Below are 23,414 nucleotides of genomic sequence, written 5' to 3' on the forward strand. Positions count from 1 at the left end.
CCCATGTCTCTCCTCACATTTTATTAGCTGAGTTTTGTGACGGTTTGTTACTTTTAACCTGACTGTCCAAGGCAGCTGCACTAAACTAATTGTCCAGGGCAGATCCACTCATAATGACCATCAGCTCAGAGTTGGAAGTAGCACTGGAGAATGAGGTGGTGTCAGGGCACTATGCTTCCCTGCCCTCTTTTCCAGGGATGCCAAGTAAGTTTCTGCCATGGCTGATGATGTCAGCACTACACTAACATTAGTTCAACGGCAGGCCACCAATTAATACTTAATGAACAATGCCCTTAAGAGCAAAACCCCATCTCTGCCAAAAATACAAAAAATTAGCTGGACGTGGTGGTGAGCGCCTATAATCTCAGCTACTGGGGGACTGAGGCAGGAGAATTGTTTGAACCCAGGAGGCAGAGTTTGCAGTGAGCCGAGATTGCACCATTGCACTCCAGCCTGGGCAACAAGAGTGAGACTCCATCTCAAAAAAAAAAAAAAGAAAAAAAAAGAAAAGAAAGAAAGAAAGAAAGAAAGAAACGATTCTCATGACCCTGTCAACATCTTCAGTTTTTCCCAAGGATAGTGTAAAATTATCACACACAACGTAAACCCAATTAGATCAACGTTCTCTCCTCACCAATCCATACCTAAATCCATATTTCAAAATGGTCCCCAATTTTTCACAATTTAAGAAGACTGAGAGGAATAACCATGAATAAGCAAGGTTTACACAGACGTCAGTCTTCCCAACCCTCGCTCAGGAGCTCACCCCAAACTCCTCCTGTGGAATCAGCCCGGATAACAGTTCCTGGTGGCCGCACAAGAACAGAGGGTCCCACGAACCCACGACAGACCCCACCATTCAGCCCCAGGCAGAGGAGGGAGGTGGACGGTCACGAAAGACAGAAAAGCAGGGAACTGTGATTCTTCTGAGTTAATGCAGGTGATTGGGCCAAAAAACAAGGCACATCCACCTGTGAATGGGGTGAGCTCCCAGCTGGCTGTGCAGAGGCTGTAGATATGAAGGAACTCACTTCCCTGCACACTGAAGTGCATGAGCATCTCCACATCGACCGCACCTGGGCTCTGCTCGCCCCTCACAAACTAAGATGACAGTGGCTGCTTCTGGACAGAATGTCAAGGACAGATGGACAGACATCCTGACAGACACTGTACAGAGACCAGGGGCTGGGAAGGGGGAAGCGGCACAGCCTTGGGGCCAGCAGGGGCGAGGCCAGGAAGCCTCGGTGAAGGCCTGCATCTCCTCATCCAACAGAAGCAGGAGGGGCCACCCAGTGAGGGCTGCAGCTGCGGTGAAGTGGCCAGTGGGACATAGCAGGAGGCCGTGGCCAGCCTTACCCCCAGCTCAGGAGGAGGGGCCCAGCTGCGGGCACTGCCCCGGGAGCCAGAATCCTGAGCCCCCAGGGAAGGTGGGAAATTGCCCCTGGGCACTGGGTGCTCAGGCTGGAGGTGGTGAGACCTCGAGGCCCTGCAGTCGGGGAGGTGAGGGCAGAGATGGCCAAACTGCAGCTCAGTGAAGGGCTTTGTCAGGAAAGGCCCTCAGAGGCTGCCTCACCAGCCAGGGGGAGGTTACTTCCAGCCCAGAGGCTCAACAGGGCCCTCGGTGGTGATGCTTAACCTTGTCCTCTGACAGAGGACCATCGAGACAGAGTCACTCAAACCTCTGCCAAGCTCTGCACCCAAATGAAGCTGTTACCACAGACGCTGAGGCAGGTAGTGCTCATCTCAACTCTGTACAAGTGGTTTATTTAGCCAGTTCTCCAAATTCTTAATGACAAACCACACTAAACGTGTGTTTTCAGTATCACCTATGCTCATAGCTATGTATAAAATAACTATCACAAGGAAAACTAGGTGGTGAACCCAGGAGGAGGAAATCCCCACGACGAGTCGAGAGAACACCAACGGACCGTTGGCTCTTCCCGGCTGAACCCAAGAGCACTTGGCTGGGCTCACTTCCGTTCTAATTTCCAGATTTATTTTTACTTTCCCACATTTTCATTATGAAAATGTTCAAACATATTTAAAAAGTGGAAGAACAGTACAACGAGTGGTCAAGTTTTCTCCACGTGGAGCTCCAACAACTGCTAACATTTCGTTAGATTTGCTTTCTCACTCTCTCTGTAGATCAGACAGAGAGACAGATTTGTTTCTTCTCTGGAGCCACTTGAAGGTGAGAGGCTCCTGCTGCCTCACCGAGTCCTCAGGCACACGTTCCCTAGGAATAAAGGCCCCTCTGCAGCCGGAGTACCATCATCGGCAGACAAGAATGATTTCAGAGCATCGTTGTCCAGGTTATGTTCAGGTAGCACAATCGTTCCGAAAACGTCTTTTCTATCCGGGCCACACACTGTGCTGAGTGACTCTCCTTCCCCGTCTTAGTCAGGGACAGCCTCGCACCCCTTTTATCTGTGATCTTCACTTTTCGAGAAGATCATTGCATTGTCCTGCAGAATATCCCCTACCCCAGAGGCATCTGTTTCTAGGGCCATCATTAAATTCCCTACTATGCACCTCCATTCCCTGTAAACAGGAAGTTTCAGTCTCGAGGCGCGATCACCTTCTGTCAAATGCTTCTCGGCAGCTTCCGGGTGAGGCTGCTGCTTCACGAGGGGCGCGAGCTCCTACTCCTGGTCACTGACGGCACGGCCGCGACCAGCACCACACCCCGAATCAGAAACATTTGGAGGGGCCGCGGGCAGCCGAGACACCTGGAGGTGCGAAAGGCACAGGCGTGGGGCAAGAACAAGGTCAAATCATAACGGAACGTCTGATTCCAGACACTTCCACCTGGGTAAGATGGTGACATCTCCCTAGCAAGTATCTGAAGCCAGAAAGCATGACAGAAAATTCACGACCTGCCTTCGTTCACCCAGGCTGCTCTAACAACACACCACAGGCTGGGCAGGGGCTGGCAAATGACACAAGTTCATTTCTCACAGTTCTCAGTCTCAGTCTCAGGCTGGGAAGTCCATAGTCAAGGCCTGACAGGTTTGCCTGGTGAGGGCTTCCTGGTTCATAGACGGCGCTTCTCACTGGGTCCGCACACCATGGAAGGAGCGAGGGAGCTCTCTGTAGTCCCTTTTTTGAGGGCACAAATCCCATTTATGAGACCCTCACGACCTCCTCACCGCCCAAAGCTCCCCCTCCTAGCACTATCTCCTCGCGGGTGAGGATTCCAACTTGTGAATCTTGGGGAGACACAAACATTACAAAAGCCCATCATTTAATTTTTTTTAAAGGCATTTTTGCTTCTGCAAAGTCTCAAGATAAAATCAAAAGAAAGAGGTCTGAGTCAATCCACACAGTTCTCCCAAAAAGGGAAGTGATCAATTGCCACCACTTTTTATCCGAGACCTGCTGGGTGCCCCGGTCTGCATGACTGATTCTAAAACGCCATCCTCTCCTCTGCCATTCAGAGGTCAGAGTCAGTCCAGAGCTTAACACCAAGGCAGAGCTGACTGAACGACACCAGCTAATCCAGTAAGACAAGCCAAGACTCCTGCCCAAGGCCTAATCCTTCCCCCAGGGAAACATGGAAGGGCCAGACACCTGGCAGCCCTTCCTTCCTGCTCTAAAGCCCCAGAGACACAGCGCCGGCCAGGTGTGTGCCTGGGACAATGCACAGTAACGTCAGCTGGGCACCGAGTCTGAGAACATGTTATCAAGTAAAAATGAAAACAAGACTGCTGAGAAAGTTCATGCTTAATCACCTCTGGGCTAAATTCTAAATACAATGTTATTTCAGAGCTAGGGGGAAGTAATTCCTTAAAAATATATATGAACTGTGACTAGCAACCAGGGTGATAAGTACTCAATATGTGTTTGATGAATAGATGAATTTTTAAAATTTATGAAAAGAGCACGCTCTATTTAGGAGAATTCTATTTAATTGGATGTCCTAACTATACAGTGGTTCCTTCGTGCTGACAGCAGAGTTTGTTTCAGTTAACTCAAAAAATGGTAAGTCACTCTAACAGAAAACCAAAAGGCTTTACAGAGAGTCAAATTATGGTGCCAATTTAACCGTGCATGGCAATTTCACCTTAATATTTAAATTCTCGAAGCACCATACTCAGAAAACAAGACATAACATACATAAATGCATCGACTAAAGCACCATCATCTAGAATTTGACAAAGTTTGACTGTGAGTTTCAAGAAAAGGGCTGATGAGGCCAAGAAGTTCCTTTCCCTCTCCCCTTACCTCCCATTTTGGTGACCAACTTAATGCAGAGAAATTCCTGTTTCAGGTTTGCAGACATTGGAACAATCCTGGTATCTATTCCCCCAAGACACCAACAGGCTGAAGTCTGCAGGGTGCACATATTGAAAAATCACAGGAGCACTAGAGTGGTGGAAAGAGGTGCCCATGAAGACGTCATCCTTTCTAAGACAGGGTCTGATTCCGCCTCCGGGCCCTTTTGCAAAAAGCCATTGGTACAAATTCACAGCCACCAGGAGGAAACACGCAAAAGACCCCACTGCCCTCCTGGCTTCCCAGAAGGCCTCAGAAGGACGAGACACGGAGCCTGCGTGCAATCCTGGACCCTCCTCCCAGCATTCAGTTTCACAAGTGTCACTTGTTTGACTGACGGAGGTCCCACAATGGGCACAAGGAGACCCGTCAGGTCAAGAGGGTGCTACTCGGCTCATGGTCCACACATGCGGACCTGTCAGGTCAGGATGCCCGGCTCATGGCCCACACATCGGGATGCGTCAGGTCAGGAGGGTGCTGCGCAGCTCTCAGTATCAGCCACATATGCACATTCTCCACTGAAGCCACTGCATGAAACCACTGCATGAAGCCACGCTGGAAGCACTTTCTGGCAGGTTTAGGAGGCTCGTGTCCAAGGTCATTAAACACATGGCAAGCTCGCCTTGGAGGCATTTTACTTTGCTTATGACAATGAAGCATTCTCATTGCACTGATTAGAGCACGCTTTCTTGTTCAGTGCCTCGTTGAAATAGGCATTTTGTACCTGTCTTACAGATTACATCAAGGCCCTAATACATTTAGACCCTTGTCTCAGGTACACACAAAGCAGCGGCATCTCTAGAACGTGTTTTGGACCACGGGAGGAAAACAAATCGCAGCATTATCGATTGATGTTGCTTAAAGTGTATTTCCAAATGTTTCTCCCGAGCCCGGCCTGTGTTCACGGCTTCCGCTGACCACACGCTATCTGCTGGGCACTCTGTGCACTTTCTCCTACACCCGCCACGCCTGTGGTCCTGTGCTTATCCCTCCACACGTCCCCACGTGGCTAAATCTCCCACACTCACCACGCCTGTGGGCCTGTGCCTGTCCCTCCAGGCGTCCGCACCTACCACGCGGCTAACGCACACTTCCTACAGGCGGCAAGTGCCTGAACATCCCCACGGCTGGAGGGGCTTTAGGTAGGTTCTACAGAACCCACAGACAGGCGTGGCCACCCCGCCCACGGCCACCAGAGGCTTTGCTTTGTCTCTAGAGGTGCCCTTCGATGAGGCGACATGGCAGATGACCCAGTGTGAGGTAATTAAGACTCAGGAAATCATGGCCGTCTTACCTTTAGAACTCACCTCTCTCCCCAGCACTATATCGTGAAGGGTGGGTCGCCAGAGTTGGGGAAGAGATGCCCAAGGCTCCCTCCTGCCCTGACAAGCTGGGACACTGCTCCCCTCTGTTGGTTTCTCACCGCACCTCAATAAACTGAGCTCACAGCAAGAGGCAGGCATGGGCTGAGTAGAAACACACAGCAGACCCCGGGTGGGCAGGACGGAGGACGAGGGTGCTCGCGGAGACGAGGGTGTACCCCAGGAAGAAGGTGCACGCAGGGTAGAGGGTGCGCGCGGGGAAGAGGGTGCACAGGCCCCGAGAACCTGGTGGCAGCAAGGCTGGTCAAGGCTGAACTCCAACAGAGGCAGCAGCAAAGTTGTTGGGAAGTCAAGAGAAAGCACCACCCAGAGGGGCTGCATGAACCAGCAGCGACCCCAACCCAACGTGCTCATCGGACTGGGCACACGCACACGCTGTGGACACGTGTGAATATGTTCCACTTAACGTGATGTTACATAATAATCAACAATGTTAACCCCACGACTTCATTACACGGCATCTGGCACATTGAGACTTTTTATTCTGTCTCTCTTCCTATACAAAGAAGTGGAAAATAGATCCAAGATCATTCACAACAAATTATTGCTAATTGAAAAAAAAAAAAAATTCCTACCCTCACCTTGGAGGATCTCAAGGCAACACCTCGTTCTTTGAGGTCATGGTTGGGACCCTCTCCGGACCCCTAGATGGGTCTGAAACTGCAAGGAATCCCCAAATGGGCAGTTTTGGGGCCAGCACAGATGCCAGCCACACATCCAGGCAGGTCTTGGCAGGTTGCTCCGTGACTTCGGCTGGGTCACTAACCTTTTCTTGCACTCAGAACCTGCCAGGAACGAGGGCACTGGTCCGCACCTCTCTGCTCCCAAGGCTACATCCCCTATGTTCCGCTGCACTCTGGGTTCCATGCCTTAGATCCCAGGCACCTTAAAGTTGACGTTTCCCCACCACCCCTCATGAAGTTGATACTCAGATAACGTCCTTCCTCTCCCACCTGGTCAGTACCCGGGGAGAAAGGAACCCGGGTCTCAGTTTGATTTTCTGCCAGTCCATTGAAAAAACAGCTGGCCAGCAGCGCTGGTGCACAGCACTGCCAGGTTACCCGTGACGAAAACAAAGCAAAACGAGATATACTCAAGTCAGCTGCGGCAAGTGCTTCTACATCCCTGCTCCAACAAGGAAAGACAGGAGGCCAGGAGTGTGGCTCACGCCTCTTGTCCTTCCTTGTTGGGTCAGGGGTACAGAAGCATTTTGGGAGACTGAGGCAGGACAAATGCTTGAATTTGAGACCACCCTGGGCAACATAGCAAGACTCGTCTCTACAAAAAAAAAAAAAAAAAAAAAAAAAAAAAATTAGCCAGGTATGGTATCGTGCCTGTAGTCCCAGATACTCAGGGGGCTGAGGTGAGACGATCACCTGAGTCCAGGAGGCGGAGGTTGCAGGGAGCCAAGATTGCACCACTGCACTCCAGCCTGGGCATCAGGGTGAGACCCTGTATCAAAATAAAGAAAAAACAAAAAACAAAAAAAAGATAAGAAATACAGGAGACCACTAATAATTCCAAATAGTGCCTGCTAATTTGAAATCTTTTCCAGATATGGTGAAGGAAATCATTTTTCTTCCTACGCTCATTCTAAGGAAACGTTTCTATTTTTCTGCTATACAATTTGGTAACCTGCCATTTCAGATCCTGGCCTCTTTAAGCAGGACTTGCTGGAGTGCCAGCAAAGCAGCGTTCTGAAACCTCAGCATCCTCAGGCCCACCTGGAGGGCAGGTGAGATGCTGGGCCTCCACCTCCAAAAGTCACACTGGGGTGGGGCAGATCTGGGGTGAGGCAGGGTTTGCATTTCTAGTCTAGGGCCACACCACCCTAAACACGCCCATCTCATCTAATGCATACCAGAGGGAGAAGCCACGTAGGGCAAGTCACAGAGCAAGCGTCCAGGCACCAGGTCACCAGTTGTCTATTTAAATGCAAACCCGTCAAACAGCTTAAGTCAAACAGGTTCACCCTCCTAACACACTGGCCAACACAGCTAGTGATAAATATCACTGCTGTTAGACCTTCTGCTCACTGATGACCAGAGCAATGGCCTGAAACATCAAAGCTGAAGGGTGTGTGCTATGGTCAGAGCTCTGCACACCCCCATCCCAGGCCATCTCACACGGGTGCCTTCACTGGCACCGGGGTCTCACAGACCAGCTCCACGCTCACACTTACTGGGACGCAACCACCCTTTCAGCCCTTCATTCATCTGTACCCTATAGCAGTGTTCAAGGGAGGCTAATTTAAGTAAGAAATGTAATACGGACATCTGTGAACTCTTCCTCCATATCCACTGAGTGGCCATCCAGAAACAGAAATATTAAAAAGAAAAAGAAGATTTAAGAGTCAAACACAGGGCCGGGTGCAGTGACCCATGCCTGTAATCTCAGCACTTTGGGAGGCCAAGGCGGGCGGATCATGGGGCCAACAGTTTAAGACCAGCCGACCAACATGGCAAAATCCTGTCTCTACTAAAAATACAAAAATCAGCCAGGCATGGTGGCACATGCCTGTAATCCCAGCTACTAGGGGGGCTGAGGCAAGAGAATTGCTCGAACTGAAAGGCGGAGGTTGCAGTGAGTGGAGGTTGCAGTGAGCCTAGATCATGACACTGCACTTCAATCTGGACGACAGAGCAAGACTCCGTCTCAAAAAAACAAAAACAAGCCAGGCACGGTGGCTCACGCCTGCAATCCCAGCACTTCTGGAGGCCAAGGCGGGTGGATCACAATGTCAGGAGATCGAGACCATCCTGCTTAACACTGAAACCCCGTCTCTACTAAAAATACAAAAAATTTAGCAGGGCGTGGTGCGGGCACCTGTAGTCACAGCTACTCGGGAGGCTGGGGCAGGAGAATGGTGTGAACACGGGAGGCGGAGCTTTCAGTGAGCCTGGATCGCGCCACTGCACTCCAGCCTGGGTGACAGAGAGAGACTCCATCTCAAAAAAAATAACAACAACAACAACAACAACAAAAACACAGAAACTCGTGGAACAAGCCCTTGCCCCACTCCATGTCAGCTGTGCTGTGCCACCCAGGAGCATGCAAAGCTCAAAGAGTAAATGATGTCAATACTCGAATCACAGAGACTCAGATTCCCTAGCCCTCGCCATGTGCATGTCACTCACAAGCAGGCATGAGGACCCCCGCAATTCACAGGGAATCCCTCTGGCCATCTGATGACCATCCATTCATAAATAAAAAGCATTAATTCCAGCTGGGTTGCAGAGGTGTAGACATCAATACTTGTTACTGTTCACAAATGTTCCACTTGAGGATGGAGTGACGTTACAGAATTGGGAAGAACTTCACAGACATACGAGGGGTGCATTTAAGGAAAAAGTGTAAGGAAAAGATGAGAAAATGGAATACGCTAACCTCTGTCTTCATCACCTTCTAAATCTTATGATTCCAGTTCTGTTCATTCTGCAGTGAAAAATAACAAGTGATTCACATTCAGACACAAGGTGGCTTAGGAAACTGTGGCTGTTTTACAAAGATGAAACAATTTCGAAGATCAGGATTCCATGAACGTACTTACTTAAAGAGAGAAGAGACTGGGAGTTACACATCAACTTACCAAGGCTGTCCCGAAGTCCAGGAGCCCCTTAGGAGAACAGAGAATGTGCAGCCTCCACAGACCAATGCAGGTGGCTGGGCCCAAGAGTGGGGACGGGGAGGCTGCAGGAGGCTTGCAGAGGGAGCTGTACCACCAGCCACTCGCAGAAATTCCTAATTAAACCCTGACGGCAACTCTGTTTAGTGAATTGTCTCCTGGTCACTAAGAAGAGTGAAGCTGTTGAAAGCCTGCAGCCAACCCTCTGGATAACAGTTGAGATGTATTTTAGAGAAGGAAATGATCCTGTCACAATCCCAGTCCTGCCCACAGCTGCAAGCACGTCCTGGGAGTGCGGCTTCTTGCTCTGTCAGCACCAGAGCCCACCGTAGAGCCACACGGGTTCTGCCCGACGTTCCCACTTCAGGGAGTCTGGGCAGGTGCAGCTGAAACACCCAGGGGGCAACCCCACCCTCACTTCTCAAAAGTACATGCAGAGGCAGACAGAATGAAACACGGCCCCCAAACCTCAGATGTACGGTTCAGCAACACGGGCCACCATAGAGCCACATGGGCTTTGCCCGACGCCCCCAATTCACAGAGTCTGGGCAGGTCCAGCTGAAACAGCACCTGGGGGGCAACCTCCAACCTCACTTCTCAAAAGTACATGCAGAGGCAGACAGAATAAAACACGACCCTCGAGCCCCAGACATAAAGTTTGGCACGGGCATCTGTGAAACAAGAACAAAAGTCGCATGGGAAAGTGAGCACAAAAATGAAAAAAATAACAGAATTACATACAGTGAAGATGGATGAGATGGGGAGGATTGCGAGGAAGTTGAGAAAGGGACCGAGGACCTGAAGGGGCACATAAGGGCTGGACATTCCCGACAAGGTAACAAACACACCTCTGGATGAGGTGGGACATCATCTTCATTATGGAAATAAAGGGGAAAAGCCTGAAAACATCAGTTTCCTACCAAGAAGCAAAAATCAAACTGGCTTCAGACTTCTCCTCTACAACACTGGGTTCCAAAAGATGAGGATGTGGCATCCGTGGGGTCTTGAGGGAGAGCTGGCACAAACGTCCCAGAGCTGCCATCTCCAGAAGCAGCTGAAACAGCCTCAGATCCAGCAAACTCTTGTCTTGAAAAATCTATCAGAGTACACCCCCTTATCAAAGGGATGCATGGCTGCAGGGGTTGTGGTGTAAGGCAATTTAGAAATCTTACTCCGTGCAGACCCTAAACTTGGGAGGCTGCTGGTCACACCCTGGGAGGACCTCAGCCAGCGGGAAGCCCTGTGCCTCCTCTCTGCTCCATCTCTAATGCCAAGAAACATTTTATGCATAAAATTACGTTATTTCCAATTTGTTAAATTGTATCTATTAAGTCCATAAAGAGACCAAGAAAATGTATAAAAACATTGATGACTTCACGGTGGTATTATAATTAATTTTTAAACAAAACATGTTGTCTAAATTTTCCAGACTGAAAAAATACTCCTTTTAGCAAGAAAGGTGCTTTTAAAGTCACCATAAACAATTATATATCCATCCTACGAACGTGGCCTTAAAATAAAAAGTGAAGAGCAAAAACAGCAGAAGGAAGTGCATGAATATGTTGATAACGTTTATCTCTGAATGGGGGGGGGCTGTTTTGACTTCCATTTCCTTATGTTTGAAGTGTCACCTCTGTAGTGTAATAATAGAGCAAACACCATAGTTGAGGAAACACTGCTGCCCACTAGGACATAAACCAAGTCTCCTCCACAATGCTGCGACCCCAACCTCTGATTTTATCTTTTAAATCAGCTAGGTTTTCTCCCCTAAAAAGAAGCATATTGTATCATTACTCTTTAAAGTTAGGTGACTTAACAGGCATACAGACTTAAACACCTTCTGGAAAGGTGATGTGTCAAGTTTAACTAAGATTTCTTTTGTTCTGAAAAGAGCAGGGGCACGTTCCCAGGTGAGGGGACTCCAGGAAACACTGGCTGTGTCCGATGGGCCCTCACCTGGAGAAACAAGCGCTCGACGCCTCCACCCTCCACCCGGACTCAGCAGGAAAGGGATGCAGAGCTGAAGACAGACTCGTCTATAGAAACCCCAAGGGCTGTTTCCAGGAGCTACTCACTGTCCCGTGCCGCTGCACCCTGCTCCCCTGTGCAGGTACCGGAGCTGCTGTCCAGCCTTTCCCAGGCTCTCCACGCCTCCTTCCACCCCACGTCAACCTGCACCACCCAACTCCCCACCGTCTCTTACTGACCACCGGCCTCAACTCCCGCATAGCCTGGAAACTGCAAAGCTGCCTGGCAGCAAGAGGGGACGGGCAGCGAACGCACCAGCCAGGTGGCACCTGCTCCCACCAGACTGCAGGGTCACAGCGCCTGCCTCATGGAGCCGTTGTTATGCACAACTACACTGGGAAATCAATGCAGCTTTAGCTTTCCTTTGGTGCTAAATTAACTTTATAACACTTGGTTATAACATACATTAATTTTTACAGCAATTACTAAAATAACAACTCATAATGCATTCATTTACCATATTCAGAAAAGCAACTGAAAAACCAAACACACAGTAGAATTTTATAGGACTGTAGTAGTTTTTGTTAGGTTGTCAAATTATTTTAAGCTCAAAATTAAAGTAATTAAATCTGTGACTCTCAACTGGGGGAGGTGGGCACACACAGAGAGGGGAACTTAAAATACTTTTTTTCTTCCAAACCTCACACAGACCCACTCGGCTGGTCATTTCCATTGCTGGAATTATGTCCTGTTCCTTAGGTTAAAAACAACTGCCTTTATGCCTATTAAAAATAATGTTTCTTCCTTTCCTGAGTGATTGTGAAATGAGCCATGGTGGCAAGGTAGGCACGAACAGAGGGAAACTGAGTCCATGTCCACATTTGATGGTGGGCAAGAACAGAAGGAAATTGGGTCCACACCCACATTTGATGGTGGGTGAGAACAGAAGGTAACTAGGTCCACATCTATATTTGATGGTGGGCAAGAACAGAGGGAAACTGAATCCGTGCCCACATTTGATGGTGGGCAAGAACAGAGGGAAAGTGTGTCCAAGTCCACATTTGATGGTTAGCAAGAACGGGGAAGCTGGGTCCACGTCCACATTTGATGGTGGGAGAGAACGGGGGAAACTGGGTCCACGTCCACGTTTGATGATGGGCGAGAACACGGGGAAACTGGGTCAAAGTCCACATTTGATGATGGGCGAGACCAGGGGGAAACTGAGTCCACATCCACATTTGATGGTGGGAGAGAACAGGGGAAAACTCGGTCCACGTCCACATTTGATGGTGGCTTTTAATGCACTGCAGCCTGTGTCCCCTTGACCTTCACGAATCTTCAGGTAGTAAGAAAGCAATTTTTCTTACTGGAAAGGAGAAAACTAAGTGGCTGCAAAGTAATATAATTTCCTTAAAGCAAAACAACAGAGAACCAACTTTGACTTTTTCCACATTACCCAGTAATTCTAAGACTAAGGGTTTTGTCATGTTACAGCAAATGCCGTTCATTAGGGGGAAAATGGAAGTCAGAACAGTGTGTGCTATTCAAATTCTCAATGAATAATTAACTCAAATGGGTTCAGAGTGCTACAAAATGAAATTAATTTGTTTTTAGTTTAACCCCAAATCCCCAATCCCTTGCCAAATGATCCTCTATGTATCCTACATAAAGGACAGGGTCTTTCTGGCAGAAAACCATTAAAAGTTTTTATTTGCAGTAAGAGAAGCATGCCTTCTTATCAAACAGGTGCATGGCCCCCTTGCGGGGGGGTCACCCATCACCTGCATCCCCGTGTGTCACGGTGTTGCCGCACACCATTAACGCATCAAAATGGAAAAGGAAATGTAAGCAGTGTTTGCTGTCCAAAGTTCACGTCAACAACTCCTTATTATGAAGGCACTTCTGAGCCTTTCCTCCTGCATCTGGGAGCTGCCAGCAACCCAGTTCCAGGAGAGAAAATAGCTCGACACCTCCTGCAGCCCATGGAGTCCTCTTGTTGGGACAAGGTCCCCCCAGGAGAGAGGAGCCCCCAGCAGGGTCAACAGTGGAGGTCCTGGGGGTGGGTGGTGCTGGGGAGGCCATGCGGGGAGGGCTGTTCCCTGTTCCCTTCCCCTCAGGAGACAGCTGGCCCAACGTGACACAGCACCAGATGGGATTTCAGGGTCAGGGACCACGGAGCCCGGGGTTGTGGACCACACCAGCCCACGGCCACTGTATGCCCCAGACCAACACGAGAAGAGTGCAGACCAACAACATCTTCGTCTACGGTAGGTGTCACGGTTATCGTTCCTAAGAGAGTCCACGGCCACTTCTACCAGGTGCCCTCCACTCTTCCCCTGCCCCAGCTGGTCCCCCTGTGACAGCCGTGTCTCTGAGAACGGGGTGTGGAGCCAGGGGGAAAACACAAAATAAACCACCTGCTACTAGAAACAGCCTCGCTGTCCTCAGGGAGCCGGTCCCGGGGCCAGCCTCGCTGTCCTCAAGGAGTCGATCCCGGGGCCAGCCTCGCTGGACTCAGGGAGTCGGTTCCAGGACCCCATGGACACCAAATCCAGGCACATTCAAGCCCCACAGGTGGACCTGCCGAACCTGCGTGTACAAAGAGTCGGCCCTCCGACACGCGTTTCACATGGCAGGAACGCTGTATTTTCTGCGTGTACAAAGAATCAGCCCGCCAACATGCGTTTCACGTGGCAGAACACTGTATTTTCTCCCTGAGTTTGGTTGAAAAAATCCACCTATAAGTTGACCCGCAAAGCTCAAGCTTGTGTTGGACAAGAGTCAACTGTATGCAATTGACACTGATTCCTACCAACAATATCCAAATCTTATCACGACCAGCACGATAAAGAGAATGAGCAAAATTTAAAAACTAAAGCAGAGTGTTTTCCTGCGAGTTGGCGCACTGCGTAAGCCCTGTGGGAAAGACAACACTGGCTGCTGACCAAACTCCATCGGCCTCTTCCTCCGTCCTGAGGGCATCTTCCTCCATCCTGACAGCAGCCTGGGCTTACCTCAGTCCCAGGGCGGGGGAGGAGGACGCACTGTGCACCCTCCCAGCTCTCCTCCGCCCCTTCCCTCAGGCTGGCCCAAGAGCAGCCTGGACAGTCAGGTGCTCAGGACACCGAGCTGCCCCTCCTCGGCCCACAGCCTCAGGCCACCTGTCTCATCTGTGACTGAGAAACAGCTGCAGCTGGAGGCGGGAGGCAGGACATGCTGGGATCTACCCATGGCCAGGCCGAGCTGCTCTGATCACTCAAGCTTCACTTTCATCACTTGCTCTACCAAATAAACTAGAATAAAATACGCCACGTCCTCCTTTGCACACACTCCCAAGCCTCCCATCCCACTTCCCAGCGCTGACCCCATAAGAACACTTTCTGCGCCTTTCCAAGTATTTTCTATCCTCCTCAAGCACAGAGCCACATTCAGAGTGAATTTTTTTTTTTTTTTTTAACAGAAATGGCACCAGGGCAGATAATGTTTTTTTGTACCATTTCTTTAGTTTCTTGGGCATTTTCCGCACCAGGACAGATGGGCTCTGCTCTCCTTCCTCCCCACCGAAAGCTGCCTCATAGCAGCCACACACAGAGCCGTAAGCCCTCGCAAGACTGTGGGTGTCTCGGGGTGCCCCACGTCCCCAAAGACCAAGGGGTCACAGATCCACACTGTCCAACAACACTTCAGACATGGCCTCGAGCCTGGGAACCCTGCTGGCCAGCCCAGGCCAGCAACAGAATAGAGGTGTGAGAGGTAACATTTGCACTTCTTAAAAAAAAAAAAAAAAAAAAGGCAGATATTCAGTGCCACATTTAAAATGATCATGGCGGCCAGGCACAGTGGCTCATGTGTGTAATGTAAGCACTTTGGGAGGCCAAGGTTGGCAGATCACTTGAGGTCAGGAGTTCAAGACCAGCCTGGCCAACACGGTGAGACCCCTGTCTCTACTAAAAATACAAAAATTAGCTGGGCATGGTGGCAGGCACATGTAATCCCAGCTACTTGGGAGGCTGAGACACAAGATTCTCTTGAACCCTGGAAGCAGAGGTTACAGTGAACTGAAATTATACCACTGCAATCCAGCCTGGGTGACAGAGCAAGACTCTGTTTCAAAAATAAAAATAATAAATAATAACAAAAGAAAAAATATATATGCATTCCTAGTCCCTTGGAGCTGCAGCAACAAAGCTGGTGATATATTTTGGGTGTTTCTAATCAATGTTTTCCATGAGCTACACTGCAAGTCTCAACCTTGACCCTGCTACAGTAATCATCTATTACAAATTAAAACAAGAGCCATAACTCTGTCTCCTACTAAAATATTCTAATTGAGACATGTTAACAGAATACATTTCTTTGGGTGAGAAAGTATCCACCAGGGTGGGGAACAGACGGCCCACCGATTGTGCTGTGGCCCTAACCACCAAGGACTCATGGATCATCCACAGCAAGGCTGGTGACTCAAAAAGAACACTAAATTGCTCTTTGACATTAATTCTTAAACCTTGAGAAACCAAAGTTCTCTTTGTAACAGACTTGAAAAAGGATGAAGTCAGAAGTAGCTCAGCAGAGATGCACCAACTCTTACCTGGGAGAGACACTCCTTGCTAATCACGTCTGGATTAACGGATGTGCTAAAAGCATCTCTTCCAACAGAGACACAGACTGCAAACAGGAATGCCATGAACACCTTCCCCAGATAAAACAGCCCTGACCCATCCACCCCTCAGGAGGTCCCCAGACAAGTCCAATAAGGAAATGACCCCACAGCAGATTCAGGTGCAGGCAGTGAGGGTAGTGGCGTCAGGGAATTCCGCCGTAAACCTTGGCAGCATGCAGGGAGGTGTACCTAGCTGGACAGGTGAAGTCAAAAGTGCAGGATGATCTGGCCATTCCAAATATGCAGGGCATTCCAATTTTGTTAAAATGAAACCCAGCCTTTGAAAAGGCCCGGACTTCCCACAATGTGTGGTATTTGTAGTGTGGAGGGCACTGTAGAGAAGTTATCAGAGGGTTCATGACGGCAAGATCCACGGAGGCTCTGCCATGTGCCAGGCATGAGACAACTATTTACATAAAACACCTCATTTCACCCTACACAGAGTCCACAGACTGCTCCACAGTCTCCCAGGTAAGAGTTGGTGCATCTCTGCTGAGCTACTTCTGACTTCATCCTTTCTCAACTGCTTCATGTTTCACCCTACACAGAGTCCACACACTGCTCCACATTTCACCCTACACAGAGTCCACAGACTGCTCCACATTTCACCCTACACAGAGTACAGAGACTGCTTCACAGAATACTACCAAAGGGGACCATCAAATGATCCCCAAGAAGTAATGAGCGCCTTAAAAGTAAGAAAGCCAACCTCCTCCCCCTCTCTTAACTCCCTCTCCACATTTCTGCAGAACCAAAGAAATATGAAGGGCCAGTGACGCCCCACTGAAGAACGCTCTCCTGGTGGTTACACTCTGTACATAGGGAGCACAACACTGCTCCGTGCTGCATGAGGCTACTATTCTATACTACACTAGTACCATCTGTTTGTTCTATTCTATACTATTCCATTCTCTATGATAGAATACTACAGCTTCATTCCATACTATAAAATACTGTACTATCTGTTCTATTCTATTCTATTTTCTTCTATACAGAAAGGAGTTAGCCAGCTTGCTTTAGGCAGACAGTAAGGGAAGGGTCCCAGAGAGCCTCCAGTCCATGTTTTGTGCAGATAGGGGGACTTGCACGGGGGGCTCGCCTAAACATGCTCACAGCAGACTAAGGGTCCGCATGCACACGAGGGAATGGGGTGAATATTTGCTCCTTAGACAGCGACCCCAGCCCCATCAGCTTCTATATAAAAGCCCTTGTAGTCAACTGGGAAGGGGGCGACCAACAATCTGCTCTCAGGACCCCTCTTTTCGCTGAGAGCTTAACTTTTAGCTTAACGAGTTCCACTGCACTCACTCTTCGATGTCCCCGTGCCTGTTTCTTCCTGGTCATGAGACAAGAACCTGGACCCAGCTGAGCTAAAGAGCAAAACTCCTGCATCAGTGCTACAGAACACTATCCTCTCTGTTCTGTGCCATGCGACTCTACTATTCCACACCACACTACGTAATATTAATACTATGCTGTGTGTTCTAATCTAGATTGTATTATGCTATGCAATACTACGTCATTAGTTCAACTGAATACTCTACAATACTATCCCACTTGTTCTATTCTAGACCATGTAATACGATTTTTCCTATTGTATACTATACTACATAATGTTACACTGTTTCTTCTATTCTATGCTACCCTATATAACATTATGCTATTTGTTGTATTCTGCGCTACTCTATATAATTATATTCTGTTTGTTCCATTCTATACAATACCTTGCATCATTTTACCATGTTCCACGATACAAGAGTAGAGTCAGTTATACTTTCATAATCTCTTTTCCAAGCTCTTACCCAGTAAGAAATGTGATGTTTTACTATGCCTCACATAAATGCACACTTCATGATAATCAATGCCGTTTCCTATGGTTGTAGGATTCTGTCTCTATGATTCTACTGATACGGCTTCTTTGGGCTTTTCTTTAAGTCCTTTGCAGTGTCTGGTTTCCTAGTGAAAAGATGACTAAGGTCCCGATAAGATCCTACAAAACCAGCATTCACACAGGCTCACCTGTGTGCACTCTGCTGGACTCCGTGTTGAAGGAGTGACAGGAAGACAGACGGCTGTCGGTGGATGGAAGGCAACAAGCACAGAGTAGATTCCAGAACTGAGACAGGTACCAAGGCTCTGGCACAGCTGAGGGTCGATCCCAATTCTAGCCTCTCACAGAAAGGCAGAGGAGACTTAGCACAAAGAGCACGGAACTTTGCTTTAATAAAGCAAATGCTTACCATCCACTGTGAGGAGCTCAAGGAGAAATGGCAGTAGGCTCTACTAATAACTACTGCTTTAAAAAATGGAAGGGAGAGAGTACATTTTCACATGGGCCATGTGGAAAGTTGGCTGAACCTGCCGCTGGACCTGCCCCAGGACCTGCCCCTGGACCTGCCGCTGGACCTCTTCCTGGACCTGATGCTGGACCTACCGCTGGACCTGATGCTGGACCTGACGCTGGACCTGCCCTTGGACCTGCCACTCGGTCTGCTATTGGACTGCTAACAAATGCTGCAGATTTTTATGGAGAGAAAAGTACAATGCGTCTGAGAGCAGCTGTCCCAGCTCTGGGAAGCCGGCAGAAAAAGGAAGCAGCAGAGACGCTGGTATCATTCAGTGGGCAGAGTCAATGACCCTCCTCTAAGTCCAGCAAAGCTCAACCTGCATGTTTGCAACTAGAAATACCAATCATAAGCCAGACCTCCTGGCAAATACCATTGACCCGCTGTAATTCTGTGTGGTGTATTATGTCCCATGTACAGGAAATCATTCACAAAGCCTTTAACCAGGAAGTACTAACATGACTTTTAATGCAATATAACAGCTTTGCACCCATTTAACATATATTTAACCCCAGTGGTATATTTAAATATATATTTTATAGAACATCAGGCATGTTTACCTAATGGCTCGAACTTTCATAATGTCTCTCTCCCTGAGAGGACAGCGGAGGATCCCATGCACTGTCTCCAGGAACATGCCCCTCCCAGAGAGGATTCACAAATCAAATGTGCACATGCATGCATGCACAGACACATAACACACACATATCACACCATACACATGGACACGCACACCTACATGCAATACATACATTCACACATGCACACACATTCACATAATCACATAATACCACCACATAACACATGCATACACATACACACAACACTCAAACACACATGCACAAACATACAACACTCAAACACACACGCGCAAGCATACACACAACACTCAAACACACATGCATATACGTACACATTCTGACACACATACATATGTAAATGCGTAGACATAACATGCACAAATATACATGTATAACTATATACACATGAGCATCCATGCATGCCTACTTGCACATATGTGCAGTCGTGCCTAAACATGTAACACATGCACACACATACATGTAACACAAATACACATGCACACATATACACATGCATGCACATGTACATTACACGCAAAGGCACACATACATGCACAACACATATACATGCAATATACACTTTCATACACATAAATGCAAACACACATACTTATATACATCCCTCAAAGACCCCATTATTCAATTCTAAACAAAGTGGTTTATCCCCCAAATGTACCTTCCCGTAATTAATAAGCTCTACTGCACATTTCTTGTTTCAAATAATGAGGTCTCACACACAGCACACACACATTTATACTCCAATACGTGTGAACATATAAATAGAAATAGGCACATGGGCACGAAGACCCTCTTCTGTAAAGGTATTCTCAAACTTGAACTGAACGAATTCTGCTAATTATAGTCAGAGTCAGCAAAGATATATATTTGACCTCGGAATGAATATACTCGTTCTTTTCGTTACCCCTGGCAACAGCAAGAATGTAAAACAGAGTTGTGCGATACCATGTCACTTATTCAATCCCACTTCCTGGGATCTGACCCACTTGGAATAGCGTTTCTGTCTGAGTGACTTCCTTCTGACTGAAATCATGAGATAATTCCTTCTCTTCCTGCTTTCTCTTTCCCAGGCCTTTTCACTGCCCTTTCATCATCTCGGAAACTAAATCATACTTGTCAAAATGGAACGCAAAGAAACAGCCTTAGGAGAGAATCCCACAATGGAATGGACCCAAGAGAGGAAAAAATATTCTTTTTGAAAATGTACAAAAGGAAAAGTCAAGAGGCCTGGGTTCCCTCTCATGACAGAAACAGACGTCAGCATAGCAGGTCGCTCAGCACAGTTCAGCTCTGTGTATGAAACAGAGATTCTAGTCCTTGTCCCTGTTTCAAGTTCTGTGTATGAAACAGATTCTAGCCCTTGTCCCTGTTTCATGATGTTGCAGTGAAGGTAACAAAACAGACAAAGGGCACAGGCTGCAGAAAAGGATTTTAAAAGGATGACTTTTAAAATGTGAGCCTGCTTTTCAAGGGCACAATGAGGACATTTTCAAGTATATTAAAGCTGATTTATAAGAGATGGGTATAAAGACTCTACAAGGTCATTAGACTTTAGACTTACAAAGAAAACAAATCACATTCTCCTAGCATCACCAGTCAGGTGTTCCACAAATACTAAGAATAGCCACTGCAACGGGGTCCACTATGAGGGGTCAAAACATAACCCATGAAGCATGGCCGAGAGCTCCTATAACCTGATTTCTAGGAATCTAATTTTAAACATCCTCACAGCTAGCACATCACAAAACTACAGAGCTCCAAATGCTGTAACACAAGTGCTAACAACACCTAGCCAAAAATATACGAGGCATTTCAGGCAAAAATCCCAGAATCAGAAGAACACAAGTTTTCTGAGTTCTTCAAAAGCCGGTGCTGGTTGAGGCTCTTCTGCAGACTTCAACAAAAGACACGCTAGAATTAGCCATTGACGGTAACCCTGAGTCAACACGCACAGTGTTCGGAAAAGCACAAGGCCTGCTCCGGCTTGAGACCCTGGGAACTTTCTCTGGACCGCACCGAGTGGACGACTTTGAGAACTCAAAATAACCAACAACCAGTCCATGAACAGGGAAAGAAGACTGCAGCCTCCCTGGGGACCTGGCTCCATGCCTGCCACCTTTCTTCCGGATACCTTTGCCCTTCCTGGCTCCCTCCTCCACCTGGAGATGCTCTGGGTTCAGGCCCCTCTCCAGTTGTGTCTCGGTCCACAGCTGGCTACCTGTGTGAAGCACCAGGCCTTGAAGGACCATCTCCACCTGCTTCCTGCACTCACTTCCCACCCACTTCCACCATGACACCCAGGCTCTGGCTGCTCTCAGGGATCAGGGCCGCCAGGCTCCCCTCATAGGCTCCAACTGGAGTCCTGCCCCCTGGTTTTCAGCAACACTTGGGACTTTCTCCTGGAAACTCTCGGCTCTGGGCTTTCGTGAACTGCGCCATCCAGCTCTTCTCTGGACTCTAAGCAGGGCCTTCTCTGGGTCTTCCAACCCTTCCTCCATTTCCAAATGTGGGCTTTCCTTTGGCCTCCTCTCTCCAGACATGCACGCCTCACACTCTGGCTACTTGACCTGCACTTCTACCTAAGAGGCTCCCAAATGCTCCCTGCTCCAGATTTTCCCCAAGCCTCCTCCTGTATTTCCAAACTTGCAGCTTGCAGTGGTGTCTCTAAGTATCTCTGAGTCAGGTCCACACTTGCTTCTCCTGATTTCCGGCAAAGCGCAACGGCGACCTCGGGGTGCAGACTCGCAGCTTCATCCGCCTTCCTGTACTCCCTCTTCCCCTCCTGACCCAGGCACCGAATTGCTCAGCTCACTGGCTGCCTTCTCTCCTCCTCCAGCCACGGCGAGTGCCCTGCATGAGCCTGCCCTGTCACCCCCCGGCTCTACGGCATGCTGCACATCAGAGACACGATTCTCTCCGAAACCCTCAGTGGTTCCCTAGTATCCCACAGGTAAGGACTTCCACATTCTGGCCCCAATCTAACTTTCTGGCCTCAGATATGCACATGCATATTTTATCTATGCAAAGAGAGTACAGGCCTCACACCCGCTCTCATTCCTGGGCTCCTAGCTCCTCTTAAAGGTGCTGTATGAGGTACCTATGCACTTTCCAAACACTAACTGAATATGCGCTTGGAGAACACTTACTTGATAATTTTGTGGCATTGTCGGATAACGTGGACAAAGTGAGAACTACGCAGGTGTGTGGATGCTGCCTTGCCCAGACCTCACTTACCCAGACACTCCCAGATGCTCAAGGTGACCAGACCTACTGGTGCACAGGCAGGCACAGGCTGCACCCCCACAGCTGGGCCCCACGAGCTGAACTATAATTACGAAGCTGCTGTTTGCTCCTAAATCTGTTTATGCTGGTGCATTTGTTACACATTACTGAAACCAATAAAGTATGACTCCAAAGAGTGAATAATTGTATGAAAACTAAGTTGGATGCCTTTCAAAGACTTAATATAGGGGAATTTTTTTTTTCATTTTAATCTTTTTAAAATTGCTATCAAATTAGGTGTGAGCAAAAAATATATACAATGTTTGAGGAAATAATTTTTAACGGTTTCATATCTAACATACCTTGCTTCTCTTGTGTTGCCTATTCTCTTCTAGAAGAATAAAAACTGTGGCAGGCCTGCGATGGCTGTGGTTGAGGAAAGAGGCCACAGCCACAGCCAGCAGAACCATGCTCAGCAGCAGCCTAGCCCCGCGTGGAAGAGGCGTGAACACCCTCGGGAGAGGTGGATGTGCACTAACGGTTCCCAGCTCTGACCTCTTTGATTAACTGAATGCAGTGATTGGTTTTATCTGAACGTCAGACAAAAGGGTGTCTACGTCCAGGAAAGACTCTAAACACTCTGGACGCTGCTGGGGCAGATGGTGACCTTGACCCAGTGATACCACTCTCCAGTGGGCAGCCAACCCAGTCTCCTAATCGTAAAGGACATTCATAGCAACACTACGAAAAAGAAACACTACTGTTCTGACCCAGAAAAGTGAAATGTAAAACATAAAATGCACAGGTTCTAACTAAGAGGCAGACAGACCGGGCACGGTGGCTCACGCCTGTAATCCCAACCCCTTGGAAGGCCAAGGCGGGTGGATCACTTGAGGTCACGAGTTCGAGACCAGCCTGGTCAACATGGTGAAACCCCATCTCTACTAAAAATGCAAAAATTACCCGGATGTGGTGGCGGGCACCTGTAATCCCAGCTACCTAGGAGGCTGAAGCAGGAGAATTGCTTGAACCTGGGAGGTGGAGGTTGCAGTGAGCCAAGATCACACCACCGCACTCTAGCCTGGGCAACTCCTTCTCAAAAAAACATAACGTAAAATAAAATAAAAGACAGACAAACAAAGGAGATTTCCTCTGATCTTAAAAACAGAAGTATTTGTTTCACAGCGTGGATAATTGAAGATCTGCATAGAAATCACCTAGGGTCCCGCCCTCCCTCACAACAGACTGGGATAGAGGGAAGGAGGGCAGGAGGTGGGCCCCTTGTCCACGAGAGCCTCCTCCCACCCCATCCCCTTCCTCAGGAGGGCGGCCTGCCCA

General features: G+C 48.4%; 2 long non-coding RNA genes across 2 annotated transcripts in view; one reads left to right on the plus strand and one right to left on the minus strand.

Annotated features, from left to right (window-relative positions):
- Positions 1-23,414, minus strand: part of LOC144339567 (uncharacterized) — a 39,603-nt gene that overhangs the window by 2,177 nt on the left and 14,012 nt on the right. The window lies entirely within an intron of this gene.
- LOC144339575 (uncharacterized) lies at positions 16,237-23,218 on the plus strand. Its single transcript, XR_013414747.1, has 3 exons — positions 16,237-16,381; positions 19,925-21,804; positions 22,472-23,218. It is a non-coding gene; the product is annotated as an uncharacterized LOC144339575 (long non-coding RNA).

This window comes from Macaca mulatta, chromosome 3, assembly GCF_049350105.2.
Source record: "Macaca mulatta isolate MMU2019108-1 chromosome 3, T2T-MMU8v2.0, whole genome shotgun sequence".
In the NCBI taxonomy this organism is placed as follows: domain Eukaryota; kingdom Metazoa; phylum Chordata; class Mammalia; order Primates; family Cercopithecidae; genus Macaca; species Macaca mulatta.